At 40.8% G+C, this 27816-nt stretch overlaps 1 protein-coding gene and 1 long non-coding RNA gene across 4 annotated transcripts in view; one reads left to right on the top strand and one right to left on the bottom strand.

Annotated features, from left to right (window-relative positions):
* The window catches only part of NECAB1 (N-terminal EF-hand calcium binding protein 1), a 185932-nt gene that overhangs the window by 99419 nt on the left and 58697 nt on the right, over window positions 1–27816 (top strand). The gene's annotated exons all lie outside the window — the stretch shown is intronic.
* Window positions 4731–6859, bottom strand: LOC140619935 (uncharacterized). Of its 3 annotated transcripts, none has more exons than XR_012019701.1 (3): window positions 6824–6859; window positions 5609–5769; window positions 4731–5038 (listed from the first exon to the last, which is right to left on the bottom strand). It is a non-coding gene; the product is annotated as an uncharacterized lncRNA (long non-coding RNA). The 3 variants fall into 3 exon arrangements; XR_012019700.1 differs by lacking the exon at window positions 6824–6859 and adding an exon at window positions 6418–6517; XR_012019699.1 differs by lacking the exon at window positions 6824–6859 and adding an exon at window positions 6205–6388.

Genomic DNA, 27816 nt, shown 5'->3' with positions numbered 1-27816 from the left:
ACTAAAAATTGGTCTGTGTTGTATTTCTCGATCTGACAGGCATCAATTATCATCATGTCATCGTTCTTTCTCTTTCTGTTTGCTGTTGCACAACAAGGAATACTAAATGTTATTTGAGGATTATTTATTTTTGCCCAAGTCCTTTTTTGAGTAGCATGTACAAAACAAGATGAATGTGGTGTTACACCTGTGTTTCCTATGTGGCTTCAGGACGAGAGAGCTCCTGGCCACTTGTTTTTTTGTCTGTCCCCTGTGGAAGGATTTAGTCAACCATCTGACGGTTGTGTACTGGCACGCGGTCTGTAGCTCTCATAGCCCCACGAGGTTGTCGTTTGTGGTGTGGTCTGTGATCGCTGGTGTGGTTCAAAAGTGACACACTCCTGGGATTTCTTTGGACTTGGACAAAATGCAGTTTGAATTTCTGTTATGGATCATATTTAGTTTTCAAGACTACCAGCTGCCCTGCAAGTGGCCTGACTTCTGGCGGTATGGGAAGCAGATTGTTTTCTGTAATTACACCTGTAGCTGACTGGGTATTGGCTCCGTATTACTCTGTGAGATTGAATGTCTCCTCGGGCAACCTTTTAGCTTTTCTTTTTGAACCAAATTGTAATGATACTATAGCTGGCATTTATTGAGCAAATACCACTTCCCAAAAACTATACTAAATACTTTTGTATCTTATTATACTAAGATTTTAGTATACTTATCATACTAATATTTTGTATACTTATTATACTAATATTTTATTAGGTAAGTTCCGCTTTGTTCCTGTAAGTATATAAAGAAACTGAGGCCAAAAAAGTTTAGGTAACTCGCTCAAGGTCAAAAACCTCAAGCTAATGCCCTCTAAGTTCCTTCCTAGACCTTCTAGGCTTGAAGCTATCAGAGTTTCTAGCCAATTTCTTGAAAAGATAACAAAAACCTTGTTTGGTTGGAAAGAAAAGGAAAAAAAAATATTTTTAGACTTGTTAGCCACAATGGTTATCTACTGCTGTGTAACAAATTTCCCCGTAAATTAGCAGTTATTTCATGTAGTTTGTGAAGGTCAGGAATTTAAGAGTTGCTTAACTGGGTGATTCTGACTCAGATTATCATGAGGTTATAGTCAAATTGTGAGCTGGGACTGCAGACATCTGAAGGTGCTTGAGGAATACCTCCTAGCAGCTGTTGGCATGTTCGGTCAGTTAGCTTCAGTTCCTCACGTGGAACTTTCCACAGGGCTGCTCCTATACGTGGCAACTGGCTTTCTCCAGAGCAAGTCCTCACAAAGAGAGACCAAGAGATGTAGGCAAAGAAACCAACTAAAACGAGAGACTAAGATTATCCTACATTATCATACAATCTTGGCAGTAACATCCTATCACTTCTATCACATTCTGTTCATTAGAAGAAGGTCCAGCCCACACCCAGGGGGAGGAAAGTTAAACTCCAGTTCTCCAAGGGAAGAATCAAAGAATATATGTTCCTATCTTTAAAACCACCAGTAAAAAAAATAAAAAAATAAAAAAAAATAAAACCACCAGTAAGTAGTAGCCAGCCTTTAACTGTGTGTGTGCACATGTGCAGTGGAATGGTGGAAGGAAATCTTTATTTTCCCTCTTAACATCTGCCTCCGTTAAAAGAAACCAAATTGATTTTTAAAAACTGGTCTTCATGTCCGTTCCTTGTGTTAGTTGAATATCAGGAATGCTGAAAAATAGAATCAACTATGCTTTACCTTTAGAAGGAAACCTCAAGCCACATATGCAAATACATGCATAAGGAGATAGGCACCCATAGAGCTGAAGCACGTATACTGAGATAATACATTTTTTTTGAGTGAATAGTAAAGATGACTCTTCTACAACAAGCCTTTTAAAAGTACTTTGGAAATACTAGTTTTCAGAAATCCAGTTTTTTTTTTTTTTTTTTTAGAAATCCAGTTTTTTAAATGACTGCGAATCCATGTCTCTTAGGAAAGGCTCGGTTCAGTCACTGGCTCAGTGGAAATGCCATGCTGGGAAATGGAAAAGAATGCACAAGGTTTACGACACTAGTCTCAAGAGACACCCCCCCGCCCCCCCCCAGCAGAATTGGGTAATGCGGGACTATCTGCAGCGCAGAGCTCGGAGTAGATTGGATAGAAATGGTTCAAACTCCTCACTGTAAGAATAGAGAACAGGGAAGCATTGTTTTGTCCTCCTAATCTGGAAAGTTATCAAGGAGTAAATGGCATTTAAACTGAACTTCAAAGGCTAGAAAGCAAGTCAATGGGCAGAGATTTCTAGAATATAGTGGGAATGGAAGTCCCTCTCAGGAAAGTGAGTGAACATTAGCACATGTGAGCAACACAATGTATTTTCATGCAAATTTGGGGAACACAGTGTTTGGGAAGCGTAAAGCTTCTTTGGAGGCCGGTGGGTATTCAGGCTGAAAGGCAAATTGGCTGGGAAATTTAGAATTCAATCGTGCAGCAGCTGAGGGACACTGAAAATTTGACAGAATGGAGTTGGTCACCTGTGGGTCAATTCAGTGAGCTCTTACTTATACATTTTTTTTTTTTAATTTCCCAACTATGACCTCAAAAGTTAGGATAATGTTGACTTCAGTCATAATATTGATCTTTATTCCTTGAAAGAGAAGTTATGCATGTTTTATACATATTTATGTGTATGTGAATCTAGGTCATTTTTTATGAATTCTAGGAAGTTCCACTGTTTTTAACAGCATTACTTATTCCACATTAAGAAAATGTATAGTGGAACTAAGAACTTTGCTCATTTTTAAAAATGCCATTCTTGATCTAATTCTTTTTTCGTTATTATCAGTCAAAATGAGTTAAACAAAGCCAGCATTGCCAGCGCTGTGTTTCCCTAGTGGAGTATATTTTTATGTGATCCAGGAGTAGTGGATAAAGGCCAAGAATTTTTGGTTTTCAACAACAAACAAAACCACAATTAGGCAAAATGTTTAGAAAATATGTAAAGATTTTTCTTTGTTTTTCTCAAGAATATCAAAATATGTAGAATATCACTCTTCTTCACATAATCAGGTCATTTTTCTACATCTGAAAATCAGCATTAAATGAAATCATGGTAGGTGGAGGGTTAACTCGCAAGTGTTATCTTGCTTGTGTGTGAGAGAGAGATGTATCTTGATTTACCTTATGATTCAGTCATATATGAACCATAGCTATTCTAGGAGACATTTATCCTCATGATTTCTAGCTTTTAAGAAAATTAAATCACTAAGATGCCATCTATCAAATTTTTTGTAATATATACAATAGTCAAAATATTATGACAATAAACCTTATAAATGAAAAATCACCTATGTGACTATCACCTCAATAAAAGGGCCATTTGGAAGGCAACAAAGATCTGAAGAGGACACACTCATCCCCCATGGTTGAATCATTCATCTTTTCCAGCAATTTTCTCTCTTTAATATTGCTCCCATCCATCATCCTCTCTCTCCTCTTTCCACTCCTCTCTGGGCCTTGTGAGGCATAACCGCCATGATTCTCACTAGGATTCTTTGCCACAGACACAGGGTGAATTTTTCTGCTTCCAGTGTCGTCTGTCCATCTCACTCCACCCTACAGGATGAGACATATTTCCTTCAAAATAAGACTTCCCCTGTTCTAAAACCTAACTGGCTAAAACCTTACAATGGCTCCCTATTGCCCTCAGGAAGAAAGTCCAGATGCTTTGCCCAGAACACATAACACCAAAAACTGGGCTCTCCTTGCCCATCAGCTATCCCTGCTCATCTCTCTAGTCCCACCTCCTGCCAGTGCTGGGTGATTTTGTCCCAGCCACGCTTAGCCATTTACAGTTCTCTGAATCCCTCGCAGTCTCTACCCCATTTGGACTTTGTTATGCAGTGGTCCTTCTGAGTGGATGAATTCCTTTGACCTTCCCAGGTTCTTTCTCAGAGCTCCAGTTACCTGCTTGGTTTTCATCTGGCTGGTCCTGTAATATTCCTGGTGATGCTACAGGACTCTGCTTAAATGTCGCTTCCCCTGGGAAGCCTCCTTCCTCATGCCTCCAAGGGGAGTCAACTGCTCTCAAAGCACCTCATGTGTCCCCACTGATGGCCACTATCAGTTCTCACTTTATCACCCCAGTGTCTTGAAGTGTGTTATGGTGCTGGGGCCACTGAAGCTACTCAGCAAATGTGTTTTTACTATATATTAGTTTACAGGAGAGGGAAGGATATGCTGCAGATTACTGCTGAGCATGAGTCATCTGAAAGAAGAGAGGGGCTTGGTGCCGGCGGTCCAGTTTTGGACAAGTTGGCCAAAGTCACAGTCCATTACAAGGGACTAAGAGGAGGCAAGGAGAGAACAGGTGTGTGGAATTCCCACCGAAGACTGTCTCTGAAATTTGGAATGATTCCTTGTCTAGGGCAGCAGCATACGCTTTCTGAATTTACCAACTCCTGGAATGAGGACTGCCCACCCTGGATTCCACTTGTGCCAGAGGAAGTCCGGTTGCCCGGCAAGCAGGTGTACCTTGTAGCCAACTAGGGAGCCCTGGAAAACAGGAATCAGCAGTTTTCTTTTTTTAAAAGATTTTATTTATTTATGAGAGACACAGAGAGAGAGAGAGAGAGAGAGAGGCAGAGACACAGGCAGAGGGAGAAGCAGGCTCCACGCAGGGAGCCCAACGGACTTGAGTCCTGGGTCTCCAGGATCACACCCTGGACCAAAGGCAGACGCCGAACCACTGAGCCACCCAGGGATCCCAGGAATCAGCAGTTTTAATCATGGTGCTCGTACAATTTTGTATTTTATAAAGCATGATTTTTTTTTTTTAGGCTGTAGGTCATGATCAAGTTTTCTCACAGTTGGAATTTTTTTCCCCCTCAGTCCACTATGTCAAACTTGTCTTTCAAATGTGTTTGTCTGTGACACATCTTCAGTTCACGATCTTCTGTTCTGACATTTTTAGAACTGTAACCAAGATTATAATGTGGCAGAACATGGTAGGTGCAGGTGAGAAATATTTTTAGAGTTTCTTAGAAACAGAAGCCTCATTTTCATGGTAATAATCTAAAGAGCAAGGAAGAAAAAAGACATAGCACAAAATAGCCTATAAATTGAATTGATAGCGTTTACGTAGGTTTTTAATAGTTCCACGCACTTTCCCCCCACGTTAATATTTTTTTAAAAGATTTTATTTATTTATTCATGAGAGGCAGAGACACAGGCAGAGGGAGAAGCAGGCTCCATGCAGGGAACCTGACGCGGGACTTGATCCTGGGTCCCCAGGATCCCACCCTGGGCTGAAGGCGGGCACTAAACTGCTGAGCCACCCGGACTGCCCCCCACGTTAATATTTTTATTTTTTATTTTTTAATTTTTATTTATTATTTTTAAAGTATTTTTAATATTGCTCTTGATACCTACAGCCTGATTCTCTCAGTAGGGAAGGAAAATACATCATACCGGGAAAAAGGGAAACCTACTTTTATTTCCTTGTTATTTCTGTCTCTGAGTTCTGCATGGGTCACCCTGATACAGTAACAAGTGGAAAACGGTCCCCCCCCCAAACTATATAAGTCAGGATACCTGCAGAGATGTCTCTGGAAAGACCAATTTTTGGAACCAGGTAATATGTACCTGCATCCCAGCTCTGCTACTTGCTGGTGTGTGCCCGGGTGACCCTCTGTGCTGCTGGTTCTTCGTTTGCAGGATGTGAATAACTGTACTTCCCTCCCAAGGGTGCGGGCGGCACCGAGTAAGGTGACACATACGGGGTGTCTGTCGCTACGTGTGGCACACTGTAGGGAGTCAAGAGAGACTAGTTAGGGTCACTTCCAGGGTCTTCCCCAACTTTTAGTCTTTATTCATTTATTGGAAAATATTGCTAAGCGTGCGGTCTGGGGCTTTATGGAGCTAGGGATTATTTCTTAGAACGATGACCCAAACATTTTGTTTCTACAAGGTGGAACAGCTGACAGATAATCTAAGTAAAATTTTGGGGTGTAGATCCTCCAATGAAATAATCAAGTAGAAGTTGGGTGTTCTGATCCCCTTAACTTCAGCTTCATGAAACTCCACTTCATCCTAAGGCTACCCCCTGCACCGCCTTATAAGCCCCCGATGAAGAGTTGAAGCCAACGGGCCTGTTTGTGGGGGGAGCTGCGGTCTGGTGAGTACCTAGGGGTACCTGCTACCTCGGGGCCATGCACCCCACTGCCCTCAGGGGCAGAGACCTGGTTGGATGGAGGTGCACCTGTCAGGCAATGACCGAATGAGCAAAACCCAACAGAAGTTAATCCGTAAGGATACAGAGGAACAACTGTCAGGGAGACCCGGCTCCTGGGCAGCCCCCGCCTCCTTAATAGGATCAAAACGGATGGTCTTAGGCAGAACCTGCCCTCCTGCCGCCCGTGGAGCCCCGGGAGCTGCGGAGCCTGCCCGCCCACCTGTAGGCGGCCCCGGAGCACAGCCAGGGCCTCGGAGCCTGCGGAGATGGGGGGGGGGGGCAACACCGAGGAAGCCCACTTCAGAATAGCAGGAACCGCAGGTGTCCCGGGCCGCCCCCCACCCACCGCAGGTGTCCCTGGCCGCCCCCCACCCGCCGCAGGTGCCCCCAGGCCGCCCTCCGCAGGTGCCTGGGCCGCCCCCCCCGCCCTCTGCAGGTGCCCCGGTGCCGCCCTCCGCAGGTGCCCGGGCCGCCCCCCACCCTCCGCAGGTGCCCCGGGCCGCCCCCCACCCTCCGCAGGTGCCCCGGGCCGCCCCCCACCCTCCGCAGGTGTCCCGGGCCGCCCCCCACCCTCCGCAGGTGCCCAGGCCGCCCCCCACCCTCCGCAGGTGCCCCGGGCTGCCCACCACCCGCCGCAGGTGCCCACGTGCCGCCCCCCGCCCTCCGCAGGTGCCCCGGGCTGCCCCCTGCCCTCCGCAGGTGTCCCGAGCTGCCCACCACCTGCCGCAGGTGCCCCCGAGCCGCCCCTCACCCTCCGCAGGTGCTCCGGGCCGCCCCCCGCCCTCCGCAGGTGTCCCGAGCTGCCCACCACCCGCCGCAGGTGCCCACGTGCTGCCCCCCCCCCCCGCCCTCCGCAGGTGTCCCGGGCCGCCCTCCGCAGGTGTCCCCATGCCGCCCTCCGCAGGTGCCCCGGGCCGCCCCCCGCCCTCCGCAGGTGCCCCGGGCCGCCCCCCGCCCTCCGCAGGCGCTCCGGGCCGTCCCCCGCCCTCCGCAGGTGCCCCGGGCCACCCACCACCCGCCGCAGGTGTCCAAGTGCCGCCCCCCGCCCTCCGCAGGTGCCCCCGGCCGCCCCCCGCCCTCCGCAGGTGCCCCCGGCCGCCCCCCTCCCTCCGCAGGTGCCCCCGGCCGCCCCCCCCCTGCCCTCCGCAGGTGCCCCGGGCAGCCCCCCGCCCCACAGGAGCCGCCGTAGGGTTAGCGAGGAGCCCGCGAGGCTGGAAGCTCCGGCTGCCGCCTCAAGCCGAACCCGGGCAGCCCGGTGCCACCTGTGCCCGCAGATCTTGCGGAGATGGACGGAGATGGACGCGGGAGCGGTTAGGATGCGAGAGCACTGCACGCCCACCTCTGATCTGCAGCTCTGACATCCAGAAAGTTCTAGAAACTGAATGCCTCGGTGTCCTTGTTGTCTGGGCAGCTTGGTGCCACAGTCCATTTGGTTAACAAAACCAGGTTTATTTACTTTTTTTTTTTTTAAGATTTTATTCATTTATTCATGAGAGAGACAGGGAGGCAGAGACACGGGTAGAGGGAGAAGCAGGCTCCCTGCAAGGGAGCCCGATGCAGGAATCGATCCCAGGACCCCGGGGTCACGACCTGAACCAAAAGCAGATGCTCAACCACTGAGGCCCCCAGGAGTCCCTACAAAACCAATTTTAATATTCAGGGTTCGATTGCAATAATATGAATATAGTCATTACAGAGCATTGCCTCAACCTCTGCCGGGGGTGTTATGCATATGATGAATGTATTTTATGTGTGTGTAGGTATCAGGTATGACCTTTCTAGGTCCTGAAAAATTATGAATTTTTAAAAAAGATTTTATTTATTTATTCATGAACCACAGAGAGAGAGAGGCAGAGACACAGGCAGAGGGAGAAGCAGGCTCCATGCAGGGAGACTCGATCCCAGGACTCCAGTATCACACCCTGGGCTGAAGACGGCGCTAAACCGCTGAGCCACCCGGGCTGCCCAAAATTATGAATAAAACAGATCTGACTCCCGTATTTTCACTAACAGATTGAATTAAGATGGCTAAATACCTGGTCGGGTGTAACAGATCTTCTAATTATGTTCGGGTTATCAGAGTGTATGCTTCAGTAAGGCCGAAATGTAATTCTATCTTATGCTTAAAAGAAAAAAGAAAACCTACCAATTCTTCGGAAAGTTCATTGCATTTCAAAAAGCAGCAGCTCACATCAGGCATAGACAAATGAAAGTTGACCCCTGGTACTCGGGGGAGAGGATGGATGGATTTATTAACCTCTCAAAAATGACACTCGTATGTGACTTAACTAATTAGGTTTGTGGCAAGTACAGTGCATGTAGTGAACGCTCTCACTTGTAGGCTCAATTTACTGAGGGATCTGGAGCTGCCCTCTGAAAGTCCGCGCTGACCGATGATTTAGATGGCTTTGAGAATAATCAGTTGGTGTAAAATAATTCCTTTTTAAATCACTGTTGCTATAGGATGAGGTGGTTGTTTCCTTGCAGGCCCTGTATCCTCTGTAGTAGTCTGTAGGGGCGCCCCTAGTTATGACCTCTACTGTTTTTCAGGAGGTAAAGAGTGAGGCTTCAACATGCTGTCCGACACCTAGAAAGCCTCTTTAATCAAACCTGGGACTTCTCTTTGAGAATAAGTTCAGATAGGAAGGATTCAGGGTCTCACCCCAATATCCTGTCTGTTCTCACCCCTCTTCCATCCTTCTCCACTTGGGGCCCCAAATCCAAATTGAAAACATAGCCTTGTCTTTAGACCTGGAGCAGTAGCCCTAATGGATTGTTACTGCTAGTCCCCCAACTTCACTGAAGTCAGACATTATATTAACCACTTAGGGACCTGTAAAACCCTGAAAAATCAAATTTTTGATTTTTGTTCAAAATTTTCTTCAAAATCAGTATTTGGGGCCACCTAGAGCTGAACATTTCCTGGAAAGCCTTAAAGCTTCAATAGAAGTAGCAGCTCCAGGGCATTCCCAGCTGTACCCAGTGGCTGAGCCCAGAGCATTGCTTGGACCACGATCTGACCTGCTCTCTTGCCTGGTTCTTTGTGTCATCCATGACGTCAGTGTCTCCTTCCCAGCTGACTTTTTCACTCGGAATCCATCGTAATTCTTGTTAATAGGGATACCTACTATTTACTGAGCATTTAATACAAAACCAGCCACTGAGCATACATTAACCTAAGTCCTCTTTTAGCCCAACTGTCCCAAGACACTCATGATCGAGCACCTGCCAAGTGATACGTTAGCGCCTAAGATCTAGGTCCTCACCTATCTCTTCACCTCCTCTAAGAGTTCACTTGGTTCATCCTGAGACTTCTTCATCCGGCATAACAAATATTTATGGGGTACTGAGTCCTCGCTAGTTCGTGGACAGCAGATGCCAAGATGGAATTAGGATTTCAAGAGATTCCCCATGAAGGGAAGAGGGAAGAGGAAGCCGGGGTTGCGGGAAGAACCTTCACAGGGCGATGCAGATCTGTCACCTAGACAAAGACAGGAAAGCCCGGCAAGAAGTGCCAAGAAAGTCCCAGCCAGACCAGCTGGGAGCCCACATCTTGGGAAGGGGAAGGGGCCCAGCTCTTGAACCTTCCCTGTGCTCCGTCAGGGGCTGGGAGTAACCTGGAGAGAATGGCCTCAGCAGGAGCACTTGAGGGGCCCCCCAGGTCCAGCAGGCTGTCACTTAAGCACACCCCATCAGCTGGTTCTTGGGGCGCCTCCGTGCCTGCCCCATAAGTGTGGCTTCAGAACATGGACAAGGATTTGAGAATTCTTGAAAAATTCATCTTTAAATACCCATTTCTTTTAAGTCTCAAAGGTTTTTCATTCTTTAAGACTCTCCGGTGTTTACAAGTTTTTTTTAAAGCAAATGTCACTGGGAAGAAAAAGACTTAATAACATCTTTGTTATCTGATACCTTAGCAAAAGGTGGTTGAAGGCCTGCTGAGAGGACGAGGATGGGGCCCCAGGATTTCTGAGCTCCTACTAGTAGCTAATGAGGTGCATCAGAAGGAATAAAAACTTTCCCCTGCTTTTCTTGAAGAGTTTAACTTCGTCTTTCCACTTTTTAATTATAGAGTCGTTTTCTTCATTTCAATGAGAAAATAGTGGCTCCACAGTGAAGCAGCTGACCTCAGTCCTCCCGTGTTGAAGTGGGAACAGTCATGGATCGGGCGAAGGTCAGGATGCATGGAGCAGAATGACCATGACCCTGTGTGTTCTGCGGCTCCCCACCTTAACTTTTTTTGAGGTCCTATAGCAGGAGGGTAGAGCACGCATGGGAGAATTTCTTCCACCTGTCTAAAAAAAAAAAAAAAAAAGTAAAAAAATGGTTCTTTTCTTTGCATTCAGCATTAGATGAGTCAGTGACCAACAGACCTAGCCCGTTTCTGGGATGAAAGCTGAGACTAGTGTTCCCACTTCATAGATTTGAGGGGGAAAAAACACAGGTGAGTTAATGGACTTACCTAAAGTCCTACTGTGAGTTAATGGCCAAGACTGTCTTCTCTAGAATCACAGCCTCAAAAAATATATATATATTATTTGAAACAGGGTAGAAATACTCCAATTAGTTCCTTCCAGTCCAATCACTAAACTGTTAACACAGTTTAGTGCCTCTGGTGAGCATAATGCAGATTATCGTTGTAACCTTCCAGGTACAGGATTTTACATCTGTTGCCATGGCAAAGGAGCAAAACCTAAGCTTCTGATTAAAATGAATCCTTTTGTTAAGAAATAATCAAGATTTCTGTCAGAGTTTTTTATCACCGTCTTAGTCTTTTCATTTTTTATACTACTCCAGGCCTGGAGCTCAAAGTACCTACTTGAAATCTGCTTTTTGTTGTTTATATAATAAGTGAATTAATTATGCTCCATCAATTTCTTGGGTTTTTTTTTTTTTAGTCGTATAAATGTACTTTAATCATTCTGAATATTTGAATGGTTTTATTTCAGCGATGACAGATTGATGAGTACTGAGGCTATAACATATTTATTTCTCCTAGAATCTTAATTTTACATTTCAGTATTAAAGTTTTTGAGGGATTCAGTACGGAACACACACACAAAAAAACCTATCAAATATGAAAGAGGAATAGGAAATTATAAATTAAATAACTGTCAGCCTAGAGATACTAATTGCAGGATAGGCTTCTATAAATCTTTACCTGGAGGCTGTGAATGTTTCAGAAAAAAAACCTTCTGAGGCCAATGTGATCTAAGTGTCTCTGATCAAGAAATTATGCTCTTTTTGCTACTGTCTGCTTAAAGAGAAATACAGCTGCAATTTAGATGATATATGTCCTCTTCTTTAATTGCTTATTTTTTTGTTCTGAAAAGGTTTCCTTCCAGCAGTGCTCTTAGGGGCACAGTGTTATAATCAAGAGCCTCTGTCCCTCATGGCCTCATGAGGCTGGCACCTGCTGTTTCTCTCCAGAGAAGCTTAACACGGACCCAGGAACGATCAAGGGGCCTTTTTTGTGTGTGTTTTAAACACTTTTTGATGGGAGGCAGAAGGAAAGGGACACCTGTATTCTCGTCTAGTCTAGAAGAGTTCTGTGACCTGGAGCAAGCTATACTTCTTGTGTGTGGACCCCATTTCAGAAAGGAGGAATTTAGATTCAGTGATCCCTTCCAGCTCTGTAATGTATTGTCTTTGAATGATTTTCTGATTGCTCATGAAATTTAGTGATTTTTTTGATCCCGAATATTGTTTTCCACCACAACCGACGATACCCTGTTATCGTTATTAGATATCTCTCATTCAAAGCGAGACTTTTTAGTAGTCCTGTATATTTAATGGAGGTTGAGAATGTTCCCCATTTAGCAAGCTTTATGTGTATTTAGTGTTTGGCGAAAACCTTATTTGCACTCTTTATGTTTTGTGTGTGTTCATGTTACCTGAGTGTTGAATGAAAGCTTTTTAATCTGTACAGCTGTAAAAGCAGGTGGTATATTTTATTTCCTTCTTTAATGCACCCTCACAGTTATATTTACAAAGGGATATTCAGCAAATAAAAGGTACTCCTTTACATATTTTATCCTTTCCCTTTTCTTCCAAGTAAAGATTAATCCATGAGCTTGAAAATAAAGCTTTTGTTTAAAGAAGAAAAAGACACTTATGTGGTGAAAATCACTTGAACATAGAGGTTTGGAAAGGTTTCCTTTGTTCGGGGTTCTCAAACTTTATTATTTTCATACTTATTTATGTGTATTTTACCGTGGTAAGAACACTTAACATGAAATCAGTCCTTTTAAACCTTTAAATGTACCTTATATTATTATTGACTATAGGTACAACACTGCACAGCAGATCTCCGCGGCTTATTCATCTTGCTTAACTTGAAACTTAGAGCCTGTTGATTACTGTCTCTCCATTTCCCCCTCCCCACCAGCCCTTGGCAACCCTTGTTCCGCTCTGATTCTTTGAATTTGACTATTTTAGATACTTCATATAAATGGAATTATGCAGTCTTTATCTTTCCACGACTGGCATATTGCTCTTACCAAAATATTCTCAAGGTTCATCTGCGTTATCACATGTTACAGTTCCTCTTTTTTAAATTTAAGGCTGAATAATATTCCACTGTCAGCCCACATTTTCTTTATCCAGTCGTCTACCTGCGGATATTTAGGTTGTTTCCATCCCTTGGCTGTTGTGAATAGTGCTACAATGAACATGGGAGTGCAGGTAGCTCTTCAGCATCATGATTTCAAATCTTTTGACTAAGTACTGAAAAGTGAGATCTTTTCGTAGTTTGGTAGTTCTGTTTAATTTGGGGGGAAACCTCCATACTAGTTGCCTTGATACATCAGTTTGCATTCCCACCAACAGTATACAAAGGTTCCAATCTCTCCACTTCTTTGCCAACACTTAGTGTCTTTGGATTTTGTTTTTCTTGTTTTAAAGATTTTATTTATGAGATGCACAAAGAGAGAGGCAGAGACACAGGCAGAGGGAGAAGCAGGCTCCTTGTGAGGATCCTAACGTGAAACTCGATCCCAGGACTCTCTAGGATCATGACCTGAGCCAAAGGCAGATGCACAACCACTGAGCCACCCAGGTTCCCCTGGGTTGATTTTTTTTTAAATAACAATCATCCTCAGGCAATATGGTAGTTTTGATTTGCAATTCTCTGATATTTAATGACATTGAGCATTTTTTTTTTCATTTACCTCTTGGTTTTTGATGTGTCAACTTTGCAGAAATATTTATTAAAGTCTTTAGCTCGTTTTTAAATTGGGTTATAAGGTTTTTGCTGTTATCCTTACAAGCTTTAGAGATTTACCCTTTATCAGATATGTGCGGTGTAAGTATTTTCTCCCTTCCCATTGCTGTTTTCTTCAGTATACAGAAACTTTTTATTTGATAAGGTCCCACTTCCACATTTTTGTTTTTGTTGCCTGTGTTTTTTTTTTTAATTTTTATTTATTTATGATAGTTACAGAGAGAGAGAGAGACAGAGACACAGGCAGAGGGAGAAGCAGGCTCCATGCACCGGGAGCCCGATGTAGGATTCGAACCCGGGTCTCCGGGATCACGCCCTGGGCCAAAGGCAGGCACCAAACCGCTGCGCCACCCAGGGATCTCTGTTGCCTGTGTTTTTGATGTCACATCTAAAGAAAAATCATTGTCAAGATCAGGATTATGGAACATTTATCCTGTGTTTTCTTCTGGGAGTTTTACAGTTTCAGGTCTTATATTTAAGCTTTTAAAACTATTTTGAGTTGATTTCTGTGAGTACTGTAAATCTTAAGTATATTTTTAATTCATAGGGTCTGATGCCTCTGCCTTTGTTGTCCTTACTCCACATTGCTTTGGCTATTCAGGGCCTCTTGTCATTCCATATGAATTATAGAATTCATTTCTGTAAAAAAAAAATGTCCTTGGGCTTTTGATAAGAGATTACATTAAATCTACAGATCATTTTAGGTAGGATGGATATTTTAATATTAAATCTTCTGGCCCAGGAACAGAGGATATCCTTGCATTTATTTGTAACTGCTTTACTCTCTTTAATCAGTTATTTTATAGTTTTCACCTCCTTGGTGAAATTTATGACTAAGTATTTTATTAAGTTTATGACTTAGGTATTTTATTCTCTTTGATAATATTTTAAAAGGGATTATTTTCTTAATAATCTTTTCTTAAATTTTCTTTCTTAAACTATCTTTCCAGATAGTTTGTTAGTATATAGAAATGCAACTGTTATTTATATGTTGTTTTTGTATCCTACAGTTTTATGAAATGTACTTATTCGTTCTAATGGTTTCTTTTTTATGGTAGTTTTTTAGGGCTTTTAATATAGATGACCGTATTGTGTTCAAACAGAGGCAGTGTTTCTTCTTTCTTTCTGGTTTGGATGTCTGTTATTTTCTTTTTCTGCCTTAATTGGTCTCGTTAGAACTTCCAGTACTATGCTGAGTAGAAATGGCAAGATTGGGCATTCTTGCCTAGTTCCTGATCTTGGAAAAGCTTTTCGTTTTTCACAATAAGTATGTCAGCTGTGGGATTCTCAAGTATGACCTTTATTATGTTGTGAAGTACTTTTCTTGCATTGCTAGTTTGTTGAGAGTTTTTATCATGGAAGTGTATTGAATTTACTCAATTTTTTTCTGCATATATTGAGATTATCATGTGATTTTTATCCTTTATTCTGTAATGTGATATATTAATTGATTATCCTATTAAGCCATCCTTTCATTCAAGGGATAAATCCCACTTAGTCATGGCGTATGATAAATTGGGAGTGTTCATTAGTGTTCTATCTCTGGAAGAGTTTAAGAAGTCTTGGTGTTAATTCTTCTTTAAATGTTTGGTAGCATTCACCATGAAGCCATCTGAACCTGTGTCTGTTGGGGGTGTTTGATGACTGATTCAATCTCCATATTAGTTATAGACCTGTTCAGATTTTCTGTTTCATCATGATTATTCACAGTAGGTTGTATGTTTCTAGAAATTTATCCATTTTTTCCTAGGTTATCCAATTTTTTGGAATATACTTGTTCATAGTAGTCTCTTAGGATCCTTTATATTTCTCTGGCATCCATTGTGTCTCTTCTTTGTTTCTGGTTTTATATTTTAGTTCTCTCTCTCTCTCTCTCTCATCTAGTCAAATGTCAATTTATTTCTTTTAAAAAAATCAATTCTGGGCAGCCCGGGTGGCTCAGCGGTTTAGTCCAGCCTTCAGCCCAGGGTCTGATCCTGGAGACCCAGGATTGAGTCCCACATTGGGCTCCCTGCATGGAGCCTGCTTCTTCTGCCTGTGTCCCTGCCTCTCTCTCTGTGTCTCTCATGAATTTAAAAAAAAAAAATCAATTCTGAGTTTTGTTAATTTTTCTGTTATTTTGCTATCCTTTATTTCATGTATTTCTGCTCTAATTTTTATTATCTTCTGCTAAATTTAAGCATAGCTTGTTTTTTTTTTCTTTTTCTAGCTCTTTGAGGTATAAAGTTAGGTTATTTATTTGAGATCTGTCATCTATGTAGGCGTTTCTAGCAACAAATTTTCCTCTTTGTACTGCTTTTTTACATTCCATAAGTTTTGGTAAGTTGTATGTCCATTTTTGGGAATCCTATTTTTTTGTTGTTTCTACTTTGGCCCATTGGTTATTTGGGAGTGTGTTAAGTTCCACATATTTATGAGTCTTCCAGTTTTCCTCCTGTTATTAATTTCTCATTTTCCACCATTGTGGTTAAAAAGGTTGATGTGATTTCAGTCTTTTTGAAATGAAAATTTCCTTTGTGTTCCAACATATGATCTGTACTAAAGGCTTAATTAATTCTGGGTCCTGTGGAAAATAGCATGTGGCAAAAAGAAGGTATATTCCCAGAATCAGAGGGTGTACCCTCCGCCTTCAACAGAAGAACAGTAATGTCTCTCATCGCTTAAATAAACTTTAGCATTCTTCTGTTAGATGGAATGTTCTGCATATGTCTGTTACGACCATTTGATCTATAATGTGGTCCGGATCTTCTGGTTCCTTATTGATCTTCTGTGTGAGTCTTCTGTCCATTTAGAAAGTGGGTTATTAAAGTGTCCTGGTATTTTTGTCTGTTTTTAAGTTTTGTCAGTGTTTGCATCTTATAGTTAGGTGATCTGATATTGCATGTATATACATTTATAACCATTATTTCTTTCCGGTGGATTGGTTGTTTTGTCCTTCTGTAATATCCTTTGTCTCCTGAGGGGTTTTGACTTAGTTTATTTTGCGTGGTGTACGTGTACCCACTCCTGCTCTCTTTTGGTTACCACTTGTCCGTAATATATTTTTCCACCTTCTCACTTTCAGGCTCTGTGTGTCCTTAAAACTGAAATGAATGTCTTGTAGAGAACATCTTGTATGTTTTGCTTTGTTTCGTCCATTCAGGCTGAATGGATGTGTTTTTATTGGAGAGTTGACTCCATTTGTGTTTAAAGCAATCAGTAATAGGGAAAGATTGCCATTTTGTTATTTTCTTTTAGCCTTAGTCCTTTGTCTGTCTTTTCCTCTTGCTGTCTTCCCTTATATTTTGTTGACTTTTTGGTATTGATAGGGTTTGCTTGCTTGCTTTTTCTTTGTGTGACTTTTATGGGTATAATTTTTATGGATACCTTAGGGCTTACATAAAATGTCTTATAATTATAGCAGACTGTTTTAAATAGATAAGTTTAATCACACACCAAAACTCTACACTTTAACTTCTCTCCCACCCACATGTTGTTACTGTCACAATTTATATGCATTCATACGGTGTATCTTTTAATGTATTTTTAGTTACAGTTACATTTTAATACTTTTAACTTTTATGCTGGAATTAAAAGTGACTTACCTATCACCGTTATAGTAATGCAGCATTCTGGATTCTATATCTACCTTTATTAATGAGTTTCTAATGCTATAAAGTTGCTATTTAGTATTCCTTTATTTCAACTCGAATAACTATTTTGAGCAGCCCTGGAGACGTTTTAGTGCTAGATGAAGGGAACAACTCTTTCCCCCTATTGGTGGAGGCTGAGAGCTGGAATTTCCATCTTCTCAATCTGTGCTGAGCATCGGGGAGGATTTATGGCATTTACCAGCCCAAACCACCATTTCAGTTTTCAGCAGGTGGCTAGATTGTGCCAGGGCTGTGAGAGCTCCAGGGCTGGCAAGACAGAAGCCAGGCCTTTGGGGGAGTCCTCGTGGAAAAGTTGTGTTGCTAGACACACAAACCAATCCCTTCTCTCCAGTGAGAAAACCTGTAGCTAATCCTGATCCAGTTGGTGCTGTGCTGGGCTGAGGTCTCTGACGAGAAGGCGTCCGGAAATCTGGCTGCAGTGAGCCTGGTTTCATGTTTGCCCAAAGTGCAGGAGACTTGTGAGTAGTTTTTGGATTTGTCTGTGACATGTTGCTAAATCATTGTCTCTGCAAGGGGAAGGAAGGAAGGTTCAGAGCTTCTTACTATGCAGCCTTGCTCATGTGACTCTCCTATTGATTCTCTTAAGAATAAGAAACTGGAGCCTCTGATTTTATTTTTATTTTATTTTATTTTTTAAAGATTTTATTTATTTATTTATTCATGAGAGACACACACACAGAGAAGGGTGGGGGGGGGGCACAGGCAGAGGGAGAAGCAGGCTCCATCCAGGGAGCCCGACATGGGACTCGATCCTGGGTCTCCAGGATCAAGCCATGGGCTGAAGACAGGTGCTAAACTGCCGAGCCACCGGGGCTGCCCCTATTTTTTTTTTTTTTAAGATTTTATTTGAGTCTCTGATTTTAAAGCCCATTTCATTTCTAGCATGCCAAGTTGCTTATTTCTTGAAATTTCCTAGATTGTTCTGGTACAAAACATATCACTATTGAGATATATATAGAAAAGGAATGAATTGAATTATCTACTTACAAATGCAAAGGAGCTTTCCTCTCTTTCTCCCCACGTGTGTATAATACACATACTGTAAATTATATTCTATGAATATTCAAGCTTAACAATGGGCAATATAAATTAAATTGAAACCAAAATATATACTTCTCAATCAAAAAGTTTAGTAATGTCCATTATTCACAAACACAGAAAAATGAACACTCTCAAACACAATAATGGGACTTTACGTGTTGGAGGGTGGGTTTGGTGATATCTGTTGAAGACTACAAATGCTTGATAATTCAACTCCTAGAAATTTGCTTAAAGAAAGAATTTAGTATATTTGTAAGGGATCTTCCTCATGTAATAGTTTCTAATATTTGTTATAAACCAAATGTCCAACAGTATGGAATTGAATGAATAAATGATGAATATAATGGAAAAATACCATTTAGCCATTAAAAATTATATTGCAAATGAATATTTATGGACATGGTAATATGCATGCATTTTTAAGTCCAAATACCTAATTAAAAATAAGCACATAGTTGTTTTTAGAACATTAAAAATACAGATGTGCTAATAACTTGAAGTATAAAATACCATAAAATTCACCAATTTGTGGTGCCTGGGTGGCTCAGTCAGTTAAATGTCTGCCTTTGGCTCATGTCTTGATCCCAGCGTCCTGTTTCTCGAGGTAGGCCTGTGTTGCTATAAACTTCCCTTGGAACCACTTTTACTGCATCCCAAAGATTTTTGGACTATTGTATTTTTTTTTATTTGGACTATTGTATTTTCATATCCACTTGTTTCCATGTAATTTTTGATTTCTTGTTGGATTTCTTGGTTGACTCCTGAATTGTTTAGTAGCATGTAATTAGCTTTCATGTATTTGTGGTCTTTCCAGTTTTTTTCTTGATATTGTTTCTTGAGGTTGAGATGTTGATTTCTTGAGATTGATTTTCCATAGCATGTGGTCAGCAATGATGCATGGTATGAGTTTGATCTTTTTTGAATTTGTTCCAGCTTGTCTGTGCCTTGTGGTCTATTCTGGAGAATTTTCTACGTAAACATGAAAAGAATATGTATTTTGTTGTTTTAAGATAGAATGTTCTGAATGTATCTGTTAAGTCTATCTGGTCCACCGTGTTATTCAAAGCCACTGTTCCCTTGTTGATTTTGTGTTAAAATGATCTGTTCATTGCTGTAAGTAGGGTGTTAAAGTCCCCTATTATTATTTTGTTACTATCAATTAGTTACTTTATTATTAATTGTTTTATGTACTGGGGTGCTCCTGTATTGGCTGCATAAATATTTGAAATTGTTATATCTTTTTGTGTGATTGTCTTGTTTATTGATTACATAGTGTCCTTCTTGTTACCATCTTTGTTTTAAAGTCTGTCTGATATAAATATTTCTACCCTGGCTTTCTTTTTCACATCCATTTGCTTTCCTTTCACATCCATTTACATCTCCTCACTTTCAGTCTCCAGGTGTCTTTACGTCTGAAACAAATCTCTTGTCGGCAGCCTATAGATGGATCTTTTTTTTTAATCCACTCTGTCACCCCATGTGTTTTGATTGGAGCTTTTAATCCATTTATATTCAATGTAATTTTTTTTTTTTTTGAGAGTGGGAAAGTGAGAGAGGGAAGGGGCAGAGTGAGAAGGAGAAAGAGAATCTGAAGGCGGCTTCATGCTCAATGCAGAGCCCAGCGTGGGGCTTGATCCTGAGATCATGACCTGAGCCAAAATCAAGAGTTGGATGTTTACCTGCCTGAGCCAATCAGAGTAATTATTGATAGATATGTATTTATTGCCATTTCGTTACTTGTTTTGTGGTTGTTTTTGTAGTTTTTCTCTGTTCCTTTCTTCTCTTGCTTTCTTTCATGGTTTGCTGGCTTTGTTTAATGATACACCTGGATTCCCTTTTCTTTATTCTCTGTGTATCTATTACTTTGTTTTAATTTGTGGTTACCATTAAGTTTGTATAAACATCCTTTGCATATAGCAGTCCATATGAAGTTAATGGTTGCTTAAGTTTAAACCTATTCTTTACTCCTCTCCCCCTGTTTTAGGTAAATGGTGTCATATTTTACATTCTTTCATTTTATGAATCGCTTGTCTGGTTTTCACAGAAATAGTTATTTTTACTTCTTCCATGTTTCCCACTTTTCATACTCTGAGTTACAGTCTTTCCTTTTCACTCAGAGTCTACTGTTTCTCATAGGGCCGGTTTGGTGGTCATGAACGACTTTCATTTTTGTCTCAGAAACTCTTTATCTCCCCTTCTATTTTGAATGATAGCTGGATAGAGTAGTCTTGGTTGCAGATCTGCTTTTCAGCACTTTGAATGTTACCATGCCACACTATTCAGGCCTGCAATATTTTTGCTAATCCACTGATAGCTTTATGAGATTTCCCTTGCGTGTAAGTATCTGCTTTTCTCTTGCTGTTTTTACATTTTTTCCCTTTATAACTGCTTTTTGCCATTTTAATTACTATGTGTCTTGATGTGGACCTCCTTGGAGTAATTTTTTTGGAGGATCTCTGTGCCTTTTGGATCCTGACATCTGTTTCTTTCCCCAGATTAAGGAAGTCTACAGATACTATTTCTTCAAATAAATTTTCTACTCCCTTTTCTCTTTCTTATTCTTCGGAGTTCCCTTTGATATGAATGTCATTATGCTTAATGGCATCACCGAGTTCCCTAAGTCTGCTCTGGGCATAATTCTTTTATCTCTTCACTTACTCAGCTTGATTACTTTTCATTACTCTTGTTGTCCAGGTCATTAATTCATTCCTCTGCTTCCTCTAGCCTGCTATTTATTCCATCAAGTGTAGTTCTAATTTCAGTTAGTATGTTTTCTTCATCTCAGATTCATCCTTTTTTTTTTTTTTTTAATCTCTGTGTTGAGGTCTCATTGATGTCCTCCACTCTTTTCTCATGTCTATGAGTATCTTTATGATCATTACTTTAAATTCTCTATCAGGCACATTACTTATTTCTATTTTGCTTAGTTTCTTGCTGTGATTTTGTCTTTTCATTTTCTTTCAGAATGCATATTCCTCGTCTCTGGATTTTGCCTAAATATCTATGTGTGTCTCTGTTATAAAAGTAAGGTATGTCTGTTATTCTTGAAAGAGGTGGGCAGGACAAGCACTGGTCCTCTTCACAGGATAAACCCAGCTACTGTAAAGACCCAGCCTGCTGGGGTGTTCTGTGAGGTGTATGTGGGTAAGTATGGGGGACTTTAAGCTGCATGTGCTGGTACTCTACCACGGGGGAGACCTGACCATCTGGCCATTCCACAAAGTGCATGTAGGAAATATTTTAAGGTGTGGGCATCCTCTGTGAAAGGTAGGAAGATACAAGTTTGGCAAGGTTCGTGCCTGACTTCTAGAGGAGGAGACCCACAGCTCAAGGACTGGTGGAGGTGGGGCATGGTATGAATAAGTAAGATAGTGAATGCCAGCACCATACTGGGAGTTTGGGAAGGAAATGGTGCCTGCCATCTCTTTTGTTCCTGGAGAAGTCCCTTAGCAAATTCTGAGATTAGTAACTAACGCTCCCTCCTGTGTACCCCATGCATTTTTCTAACTGCAGCTTCTATGCTGTATTTCAGTAGGGCTGTTTGTTGTGCTCTTTAAGGGTGGAAGACTCAGCTTCCCATGACCCTCTGGGTTTTGCTAGAACTGAGCCTGCTAATTTTTAAAGTTCTGGCCTGTAAGTCCTGCTTGTTGTAAGAACTCATAAAATTCAGCCCCACTGATTTTCAAAGCCAAATTCTAAGGGAATTCGTCTTCCCCATGCAGGTTCCCCAGTGTGATAGTCTGTTTCTCACTCCTCAGTGTGTCCATTGTTCGTTCCCTCCCTCCTCCCTCAGGTGGCCAGACTCAATAGGGTTTAGCTCCCCACTGTCTCTGTCTCTGACCTCCCAGTCCTGTTCAGTGTGGCGTCTTCTCTCCATTTAGTTGCAGAGTTTGTTCTGTCAGTGTTCAGGTTGTTTTATTTTTGGTTATTTGCACTGATGTCAGTGTTACTTAGTTGTATCTGTGGGATGCAGTGAGTTTGGGGTCCTCCTACTCTGCCATTTTCCCTAGACGTCCTAGAATAATCATTTTAACATCTTGTATTGCTTATTTGTATTTTCTGATTTATGGTGAACAAATTGTTACTTTGAAAGAAAGTTATCTTTTTCATTTAAAATTTTAATACAGCTGTATCTATAGAAAATGTGTCCTAACTTTTCAGCCAGTTTAACCTATAATAGTAGATTTTTAGGATACAAGTCAGCAGATTTTTAAAGTAGAGTTAGGGGATCCCTGGGTGGTTCAGTGGTTTGGCGCCTGCCTTTGGCCCAGGGCTCGATCCTGGAGTCCCGGGATCGAGTCCCGGGATCGAGTCCCGCGTCGGGTTCCCGGCATTGAGCCCGCTTCTCCCTCCTCCTATGTCTCTGCCCCTCTCTCTATGTCTATCATAAATAAATAAATAAATAAATAAATAAATAAATAAATAAATAAAATAAATCTTTAAAAGAAAAAAAAAGTAGTTAGTTTTGGGATGCTTGGGTATCTCAGTTGGTTAAGCATCTGCCTTCAGTTCAAGTTATGATCCCAGGACCCTGGGATCCCATGTTGGGCTCCCTGATCAGCTCCCTCTGCCCCTTCTCCCCCTGCTTATGTGCATGCTCCCTCTCTCTCTCTTGCTCTCTCTCAGATAGATAAATCTTTAACAAAAAAGAGTTGGGTTTTTTTTAAAAAAATTTTTATTGGAGTTCAATTTGCCAACATATAGCATAACACCCAGTGCTCATCCCGCCAAGTGCCCCCCACTCGGTGACCATCACCCAGTCACCCCAACTCCCTGCCCACCTCCCTTTCCACTACCCCTTATTCGTCTCCCAGAGTTAGGTGTCTAATAGAGTTGGTTTTTGTCAAGTTTTTTTTTTCCCATGGAACAATTATTACTCATTCATGAACAAAAAAGTCAAAACTTACCTACTAGGCTATGTGACTTTAAGACCTTAATCTCTTTTGACAAGTTTGTGAGGCTTAAGTAAAGTAATCATAGAAAATAATAAGCAGTGTTTGTTATGGTAGTGTTGGAGTAATAGATTCCTTGAATAACCCTTTTGTTTAAACAAAATGAAAATGATGGGCACGATATATTTTTTAAATTCCTAAATGTATCAGTTACCCAGAAAGACAGTAAAGACTCCTCATGGGCCAAAATCTAAGAGGGACCTCAAAAAATAGGCAGTGCAGGGAAGTTGACTTTAATCCTAACTTTTACTTTTAAAACTTTCAGAACACCATGGAAAAGGCAGAAGGCCTAGCCATGCTCCCAGGGAGGCTCTCCAAGGAGTGCCCTATCTCCATGGTAAAGATTCCAATAAAAAACCACCTGCATAAACTTGGAACCCAAAAAGTTTCACTGTTCACAAAAAGGAAAATAACTCCTAATGGTCCTGAGTACCAAATAAACAAAGGGTAACTGAAAATTGTAAGTCAGCCCTTATGAATTTTCAAGCCAAATTTAAACTTCCTGTTTAGTGATAATAGCCTCAAGCCAAGAATTTAATTTAAAATTGTTCCAAAATTGTAATTACTAGATAAGCATAAACTAGACCAAAGTAAACCAAATCCTCTTTTAATCCTCTTAATCTTGTCCAATAGGTTTCAAAGACTAATCTTGCAAATAATGTGTGCTGATGTTGTTTAAAAATCTCAACACACAATCCAAAACTATGTACATTGAAAATATCAGGCAGTGGATAAATATGTTAATATATCAATACATGATGGGGTTAAAAATGTGAGAAATTGAGTAAGAGTATACAAAAAAAGACCAAGAAAATTTGAGAAAGAACAAAAAATAGGTATGGGTCAAAAATATATAGCCGAAATTAATATACCAGGATACTAGCTTCGCAGTAGGTTCTGTGTAACAAGAAAGAATAAGGGAACTTGGAAGACAGAACTGAAGGTATCACACAGAGTGTGATTCAAAGAGACAAAGATATATAAAGTATAAAAGATTAAGAGACAAAGAACTGAGGGAGAAGCTAAAACATAGAATCAGAATTCTAGGAAGATGAGGAAGAGAGGTTAGCAGGAAAAACAATAAAAAAAATCATACCTACAAACCATTAGTTAGAATATCTATAGAAACCTAACTTATGTTAGATTTGGCCAAAATGTATGGAAGAAGAGTAAATATTAGAAATTTTAACTTTGGCCCCAAGAGAATTTCATAAACAAGGTATAGAACACAATAATATATCTATAATGTGGTATAACTGATCATTTTCACTTCATCATATTCACTTTATCATATGCTTCAAAAAATAGCACTTGGAAGTTGAAAAGAAAATGAAAAACAGGAGTATGTGTTTGTAAAACTCAGCTATCAAAGGACTGATAATCAAGAACATTTAAAGAAGTTTTATAAAACAAGAAAGAAAAATCAGAACACATAATAGGAAAAAGACAAAAAGCAAAAATACAGGACAAATACCTTCCAAAGGGAACAGGGGAAAGTCCAATAAAGCCTGCGAAGAATTACTGAAACCTCTTTATTAGCTGAAAGTTCTAAAGTGCGATGTCAGATAATTTGTCTAAGCTAGTGGAGAACTTCAGGGGACCCATGCAGAATATTGATCCCTTGCACTTTAGAGTTTAAGGGACTTTGGGAGAGATTGATCACTTATTTGTGGTGAACTCTAAAGGTGAGAGCCTGTGATTGCAACTTCCTCTGCCTTGTGGCACAGAGAAGAGCGCACCTGCAGGGTTAGCAGACACATGTCCAGTGGGAGCTGGAACAAGGGTTCCTCGAGAGGGAAAAGAAGATCAAATATCAATACTTCTTCTATTTAAGAATTTTTATTATATTGCATCTAAGTGTTGATTTCTTTATTTTTTAAAAGATTTTATTTATTCATGAGAGACACAGAGACAGAGAGAGAGGCAGAGACACAGGCAGAGGGAGAAGCAGGCTCCATGCAGGGACCCCGACGTGGGACTCAATCCCGGGACTCCAGGAACACATCCTGGGCTGAAGGCAGGCGCCAAACCGCTGAGCCACCCAGGGATCCCCTGATTTCTTTATTTATGCTTTTTGGCATCTGCTGTAATCGCTGAATCTGAGATACCATAGCTTTGCTCAGCGCTGCAAAACTGTCCGCTCTTGCCTCCTCCTTCACCCCTTAGAACTCTACAGAAAGTTAGACCTTCTCATTTTCTCCGTCTCTCCTATTGCATATTATCTGTCTTTGTGCTTGTATTTGGATCATTACTTCAGATTTATATTCTATTTCCCTAAACCTCTCTTTATCTGTATCTAATCTGATATTTACTCTGTTCATTGAGTGTTTCAGTCTTTTTAAGTTCATATTGCTTCTTTTGAAATCCACCTGGCTTTGTGTTATACTCTTTCCTTTCTCATGTTTTCAATTACCCTTTTTAAAAAATATTCTTGAGCATTGAAGCCTGTTTCTGTAGATACTTTTTTATTCTTTTTTTCTTTGTGCAATATGGATACATAGTTAGATTGAATTTTTTTTAGCTATGAATTCATATGTGGATGAGTGAATTGTTGGGTATTCTGAGAAATGTGGTTAATGATGTTTTTCCTAAATAAAGAATGTATTTTTTTGTTTCTGACTGGAGCCCCAGGATATTACTAATATAGAACTACTTTAATCTCTCAGTTTAGGAATTCTCTGCATCTTGCAGGTAAAGGAATTGAACTTCAGACTCTAATGTGAACTAGGCTTTGGTTGTAAGTTTTCAAGAATGTTTTGCATCCAATAGCTAGGCCTGAGACAATTTGTCATCTTTCTTTGTTTATGAATCATGTTCCTTTGTCTGTTCTACTTCCAGCTCCCCCCAGAGTTATAATCTGAAACTTGAAGCCTCTGGCTCAAGAAAATGCCTAAAGGACAGCAAGGATTTCAGTGCTAGATTATAACACTAAAGTCTGTGTGTCTGTTTCCTCTTCACTTGGGGGCACTGCTAGGGTTTTTTCATTTTTCTTTCTTAGAAGCTCTGCCATGCATTTATTTGTCATACTTTAATATTTTTGTGAAAGAAGTATTTTTTAGGAAATTTAACAAATTCTGTTGCCAAAAGTGGAGCTTCCAGGAATTTTTTTAAAAAGATTTTATTTATTTATTCATGAGAGACACAGAGAGAGAGGGAGAGACACAGGCAGAGGGAGAAGCAGGCTCCATGCAGGGAGCCTGATGCCAGACTCGATCCCGGGACCCCAGAATCACGCCCTGGGCTGAAGGTGGTGCTAAACCGCTGAGCCACCCGGGCTGCCCGAAATTTTTTAATGTAAATATTACTTTCCAATTTACCATTTTGAAAATGTATTCAGAACTGGTTGTAAGTAATCTGTATCATCATCTAAAGGAGAATATAGTAGATTTTTATAACCCATTCTTCTTGTGCTCCCCGGATGGTTCCCTGCATATTCCTAGTCACATAGGAATTAGGGGGTCTTTGCTATTTGTGATCCACCCAGGATGTGTGTGTGTGTGGTTGGACATGGTCAGCAGGTTGCATTAGTTTAGTTACCTTGTGCCATAGAGACACGTCTACCATGAATGCTTGACTCACGTTCAGGATGCATCTGAGGATTTCAAGTAAGCCTATCCAGATATTTCTAAAGTGAACCAGAAGACCTTGACACAAACCTGATTTTAAGAAAGGTGAGCCATGGTTATGATTTCAGTCCATAGCCAGTTTCTTCTTATGTCGACCAGTCATTTTCTAGAACACTCAGGATAAATATTCAATGTTGTCTCTCAGTATAACATTTCAGACTTTGGGATGCCTGGGTGGCTCAGTGGTTGAGCATCCTGTGTTTGGCTCAGGGCAATAAAATCATAAAAAAAAAAAAGTTCCAGACTTTAAAACGTGAAAGACATAGGGACGCCTGGGTGGCTCCATCGGTTAAGTGTCTGCCTTGGACTCAGGTCATGATCTTGGGTTGCTGGGATCCAGCCCCTTTCAGGCTCTCTGCTCAGTGGGGAGTGTGCTTCTCCCTCTCCCTCTGCCCCCATCCCACCTGCAGGCATACTCTGTCTCTCAAATAAAATCCTTAAAAAAAAATTCTTTTAAATGTGGAACACATAAAGTATGAAGTTACAGGTACAAAGAGATTGTTTATATTTCTTGTTGTTAGTCACTCCTATATTGAAATGTACCGAAACCCCATATTCCATCGATCTCTAGGGCACATACATATTTATTTTTTCACATTTATGAAATGGGAATACATCTTGCACTTGATGGTGGATGAAATTGAATTGCAAATATTTTTTTTCTTAGTGGCATACAAAATACAAAAAAAAATGCATCTCATAATGGCACTGCATGTTTGATGAAATATAATATTTTAATTTTTTAAAGTCTGGCAAAAATCCTTATGTATTTATTATTCTGAAGAAGTTATTATTCCCAGGAATATTTTTTCCTGAACAGAAAGTTACTGGAATGTTTTGGTATTCTATCCATAACTGGACCACAAAAGCAAGTTAAATCCAAAAACATGTCTTTGCTCATATGTATTAAGCGTCTACTATTTTCCATATATTATGCTGTTTGGAAATGCTCCTAAAACTTTAATACTTGATTACTCCTCTGTCATAGGGTTTGTTTGGATCAAAGACAAGGATAATATGTCTTTGAAAGTTGAAAGATCATAAATGACGTTTTGAAGATGTATTTGCCTCTGACAAATTCAGTAACTTAGACATACTAACTCAACATATTTTAAGATTGTGGTT

The sequence above is a fragment of the Canis lupus genome, chromosome 28, assembly GCF_048164855.1.
Source record: "Canis lupus baileyi chromosome 28, mCanLup2.hap1, whole genome shotgun sequence".
In the NCBI taxonomy this organism is placed as follows: Eukaryota; Metazoa; Chordata; class Mammalia; order Carnivora; family Canidae; genus Canis; species Canis lupus.
This window is presented reverse-complemented; position numbering and strand designations above follow the sequence as displayed.